Source organism: Rana temporaria, chromosome 10 (genome assembly GCF_905171775.1).
Source record: "Rana temporaria chromosome 10, aRanTem1.1, whole genome shotgun sequence".
In the NCBI taxonomy this organism is placed as follows: Eukaryota; Metazoa; Chordata; class Amphibia; order Anura; family Ranidae; genus Rana; species Rana temporaria.
In genome coordinates, this window is record NC_053498.1 from 59,341,737 (window position 1) to 59,347,736 (window position 6,000).

Genomic DNA, 6,000 nt, shown 5'->3' on the forward strand with positions numbered 1-6,000 from the left:
TCAGTCTGCTGCAGTGTGTCAGCTTGTGTTTATATTGGCCGCTCTGAATGTAGCTTCTGACAGGCTGTGCAAGCAGGCCTGTATCTCCGGAACCATAAATGATAGCCGTCCCATATTTTAACCAGTTGTGGGGTAGCTCTTCCCATGCCTACCCCCAAATGTGGGGTTTCTGTGACCTCTGGTCACCGAGCTACAACCCCCCAAATTCGATCTTAAAAAAAAAAAATTCTTAAAAAAAAAAAAAAAAAAATTTTTTTTTTTTTTTTGGGCAAATGGGCCTATCTTGAGAAAGGGGCCTGGAGCTGCAGCTCCATCAGCCCCATTGTTAATCCGGCCCTGTGTACCGCGTGCCTGAACCTTCCCCTACTCTTCTCCTCCCTTCTACTTTCTCTTCTTCAAGTTACCCTGCAGTGAAAATAAAACCCAGTTGTTGAAGGTTTTACATCTGTCTGGACATTGCATTTCTTATGGACTTTCCCACCCTGACAACGAAGATACAAAGGTAACGTGCAAACCCAAATTATAACCAGCAGCTCCTCCGGGGGTAGTGCTACATTATTATATGATTTGTCAGAATTTGTTAAGCTCATCTTAAAAGATTAACATGAAGTCTTAAACATATTGGAAAATACCAGTGATATCTTATTGCATACTGTACACCTCAACTCCAACTCCTAATTTCTTCTTAAAGCGGTTCTCCAGTCCCCCCCGTTCCCCCCCAAAAAAATGAAATTCAGCAGCTACAAATATTGAAGCTGCTGACTTTCAATACAAGGACACTTACCTTTCCAGGGATCCAGCGCTGTCCTCACCCGAGGTTAAAACTACATATGCCATTTATTTAACAATATTTATTTAATGTTATTCATATTTGCCCATTATTTTAGCATTTAAAGCGGAGTTCCACACAAAAATTGAACTTCCGCTTTAAGAGCAGGTGACCCTCTGACATGCCCACTTTTTAGAGTGTCTCAGCTCCCACTTCCTCCCGGGGGTCCACGTCACAGGTCCCAGATGATTGCCCAGCCAATCACGGCGCACAGCGCGGCTCATGATGCCGGCGCCGCAGAGAGGAGGGGAAGGCGAGTGGGGCTTTCGTGCGCCCGCATCGCTGGAACCTGGGACAGGTGAGTGTTTCCGATTATTAAAAGCCAGCATCTACACTTTTTGTAGCTGCTAACTTTTATATGGATGGAACTCCGCTTTAAGGTGAACCACAATGGCCCCTGAGTCTCACTGGCATTTAGAATAAGGCCAAAGCCTCACATCAGACCCAGATGTTTAAAGCAGTATTAAACCCAAAAGCAAACATTCATTATATTGCAGCTTACCAATTCTTAGATCTGATGGCTGCATTAGTTTTCTTTTTTTAGGCTTACTATTATTATTTTTATCTGGTGATTCTACCAGTAATTCTGTTTTCCAAAAGAACAAGCTATCTTGCAGTTACAGGGATGTGACAAACCATTTACCACTGACAAGGGTGCTTACAATTATCAGCTTTTATTTAATATTGTAAAACCTTTAGGCCGGGTTCACACCTATGCGAATTGGTTTTGGCTTAAACCGCATCCAATTCGCATAACATTATAAAATACATTGATTTCAATGAGGCTGGTTCACATTGCTGAAAAAACGTGTGCGTTTTCTAGGCATTGCGGTGCGGCTCAGGTGCGAATTCAGGCCCATTATATAGTTACATATAGCTAGCTTCAGGATGGCGAGCGCATAGTTGCGGCGACGTAGTGTATGGCATTTACACTACGCCACCGTAAGTTAGAGAGGCAAGTACATGATTCACAAAGTACTTGCCTGCTAAGTTACGGCGGCGTAGCGTAAATGCGGCGGCCGTAAGCGCGCCTAAGTCAAAATAGGCTGAGGGGGCGTGTTTTATGCTAATTTGGAACGTTTTTTTGGAACGGCGCATGCGCCGTCCGTGTACATATCCCAGTGTGCATTGCGGCCAAGTACGCCGCACGGTCCTATTGATTTCGATGTGGACGTAAATGGCGTAAAACCCAATTCACGGACGACTTACGCAAACGACGTAAAATTTTCAAACTTTGACGCGGGAACCGCGGCCATACTTAACATTACTATTCCAGCTATTTGATGAAATAACTTTAGGCCTGATAATGCGTTACGTAAACGGCGTATCTGTACTGCGTCGGCCGGGCGTACGTTCGTGAATAGGCATATCTACTGATTTACATATTCTACGCTGACGGCAATGGAAGCGCCACCTAGCGGTCAGCCTAAAAATTACACTTTAGGATACGAGGGTGTAAGACACTTACGCCGTTTGTATCTGAGCCTAATTTAAGCGTATCTGGTTACCAGAATACGCTTAAAGAGGAGTTCCACCCAAATTTGGAACTTCCTCTTATCCCACTCCTCTCCCCCTTACATGCCACATTTGGCATGTAATTTTTTTGGGGGGGGAGTGGGTGCTTCGGGAAGAGTGGGACTTCCTGTCCCACTTCCTCCTTCCTGTAGGCGACTAAGCTTAATCGCCTACAGGAAGGGGCTGCTGTAGGCGATCGCCTAGGACACGTCACAGGTCCTAGGCGATCTCCTGGCCAATTACACGGCGCAGCGCCGGGCCGCGCCGCTCGCGCATGCGCAGTGCCGCTCGCGAATGCGCAGTGGGTGCCCGGCCGTGAAGCCGAAAGCTGTCACGGCCGGGTGCCCACACTGAGAATGAAGACGCCAGCCGGGGAGGGGGGGAGAGGAGCGGAGCCCCGGCCGGCGCGTCGCTGGAGCAGGTAAGTGTCTGTTTATTAAAAGCCAGCAGCTACACTTTTTGTTGCTGCTGACTTTTAATAAACATACAAATGGCTGGAACTCCCCTTTAAATTAGCGCCGGCGCAAATTCTGACTTAGGCTGGCGTATCTACTGATACGCCAGCCTAAGTCTCTCTGAATCTAGCTAATAGTTAGTTACATAGTTAGTCAGGTTGAAAAAAGACACAAGTCCATCCAGTTCAACCACAAAAAAATAAACAAACAAAATAAAAAACACAGTACAATCCCATACACCCAACTCCATACCCACAGTTGATCCAGAGGAAGCCAAAAAAAACCAGCAGAGCATGATCCAATTTGCTACAGCAGGGGAAAAAATTCCTTCCTGATCCCTAGAGAGGCAATCGGATTTACCCTGGATCAATTTTACCTACAAATCTTAGTACTCAGTTATATTATGTACATTTAGGAAAGAATCCAGGCCTTTCTTAAAGTAATCTCTTGAGCTGGCCAGAACCACCTCTGGAGGGAGTCTGTTCCACATTTTCACAGCTCTTACTGTGAAGAAACCTTTCCGTATTTGGAGATGAAATCTCTTTTCCTCTAGACGTAAAGAGTGCCCCCTTGTCCTCAGTGTTGACCATAAAGTGAATAACTCAACACCAAGTCCACTGTATGGACATCTTATATATTTGTACATGTGGATCATATCCCTCCTTATTCTCCTCTTCTCAAGAGTGAATAAATTCAGTTCCTCTAATCTTTCCTCATAGCTGAGCTCCTTCATGCCTCTTATCAGTTTGGTTGCCCTTCTCTGCACTTTCTCCAGTTCTCCGATATCCTTTTTGAGAACTGGGGCCCAAAACTGAACTGCATATTCCAGATGAGGTCTTACTAATGATTTGTACAGGGGCAAAATTATATCTCTGTCTCTGAAATCCATACCTCTCTTAATACAAGAAAGGACTTTGCTCGCTTTGGAAACCGCAGCTTGGCATTGCATGCCATGATTGAGCTTATGATCAACTAAAACCCCCAGATTAGAGCTGCACGATTCTGGCCAAAATGAGAATCACAATTTTTTTGCTTAGAATTAAGATCACGATTCTCTCACGATTCTCACGGCGTAAAATCTTTTACATTTATACAAAAAAATAAATAAAAATGGGCTAACTTTACTGGCTATTTTTTTTTTTTAATTCATTAAAGTAGTTTTTTCCAAAAAAATTGCATTTAAAAAGACTGCTGCGCAAATACAGTGCAACATAAATATTGCAACAACCGCCATTTTGTTCTCTAGGGTCTCTACTAAAAAAAAATATATAATGTTTGGGGGTTCTAAGTAATTTTCTAGCAAAAAAAAATAATGATTTTAAATTGAAAAGAGCTGTCAGAAAAAGGTTTGGTGTTAAAGTGGTTAAACGTTCCCTAATTTACATACAGAAGTTTATTCCTTTGAAGTGATACAATGTTTAGACTTAACTGAGAAAGAATGTTTGTAAAACTTGGCAGGCAGCCCAGACTTGGCAGATTGCCCAGACTGACTTTTGGCTGAGAGCAGACAGGAAATTCTTTGCATACCAAAGTGCAGAGAGAAAATTATTTTCATGTCAAAGATCGCCAAACCCTGTGTCTAGAATTGCAACGGGAAAAAGATCGCGATAACGATTCTTGACGATTAATCGTGCAGCTCTACCCCAGATCCTTCTCCACTACGGATCCCCCCAGTTGTACTCCCCCTAGTATGTATGATGCATATTCTTAGTCCCCAAGTGCATAACTTTACATTTATCTACATTAAACCTCATCTGCCACTTATTCGCCCAATTACACAGAGCATTGAGGTTGGCTTGTAAATTGGAGACATCCTGTAAGGACGTTATTCCACTGCATAGCTTGGTGTCATCTGCAAAGACGGAAATGGTACTTTTGATCTCAGACCCAATATCATTTATAAATATATTGAAAGGTAAGGGTCCCAGCACTGAACCTTGGGGTTCTTCTATGGGCACGCATCTGATTCGCAGATGTGTTCATTTCTCTTCAGGATTTCTCTCATTCACCTCAATACACTTCCCCCCCTCCCCCTCCCCTCTCCCAGGTCTCCAAATTCACAGCTAAAATGGAGCTGATCTGCTGAACAGTTCTCTTATCTCTGCAGAGATAAGAGAGCTGAAATTCGCACCGCACAAGTGTGAATCCAGCCTTATTGCAAAAGGAAAAAGTGATTATAAACTATTAGCTGAAGTTTGTTTTTAATATGTTAATGTTTTTAAATCGTGGGTAATTACAGGGCCATCTTTTTGCATGGGCAGTTGCCCGGGGGCCCCACCTGCCCAGCGACCCCAGCCAAGCATCATTTAGATGTCACAAAGTTCGCTGCGCATTGTGCCAGTGCTGTGCCGTGCGGCTCCCTCACAGAGACAGAGTGCCACGCGATCAGTCCCGGTATCAGTCAGCGACTCAGCAGCGGGCAGTGTGAGTCAGCTGTCACTGTGAAGAACGGAGCTGATGCTTTCTGTGCCGTTCCGGCTCTTTACAGGCAGAGTGATATCAAAAGCACTCCGCCTGTGACAGATGCAGGAAGCATCGGCTCTGCTCTGCAGCCGCATGCTTCCTGTTACACTTCCACGTCTCAGAGGAGCCAGGCAGCAGTACACATGCCAACAATAATACCCACCAGCACCAGCAGTACCCACGCCAGCATTAATACCCACCAGCACCAGCGGTACCCACGCCAGAATTAATACCAACCAGCACCAGCAGTACCCACACCAGCATTAATACCTGCCAGCAGTACCCGCACCAGCATTAATACCCACCAGCACCAGCAGTACCCACACCAGCATTAATACCCGCCAGCAGTACCCGCACTAGCATTAATACCCACCAGCAGTATCCACACCAGCATTAATACCCGCCAGCAGTACCCGTACCAGTATTAATACCCACCAGCACCAGCAGTAGCCATGGCAGCATTAATACCCGCCAGCACCAGCAGTACCCACACCAGCATTAATTCCCGCCAGCAGTACCCGCACGAGCATTAATACCCGCCAGCAGTAAAAAATGAGCTTCGCAGCACAATGGGCCAGCAGCGTTTGAACTGGCTTTCACTCATGTGTATAGAAAATTACATCCTAAAAAACATTGACTTCAAGCCAATTATAAAGGAATTCTCTACAAAGAAGTATCGCAAATTTAATAAATAATTAGTGCTTTTGTACTGTACCCAGGGCCGGCCTTAGGCCTTTA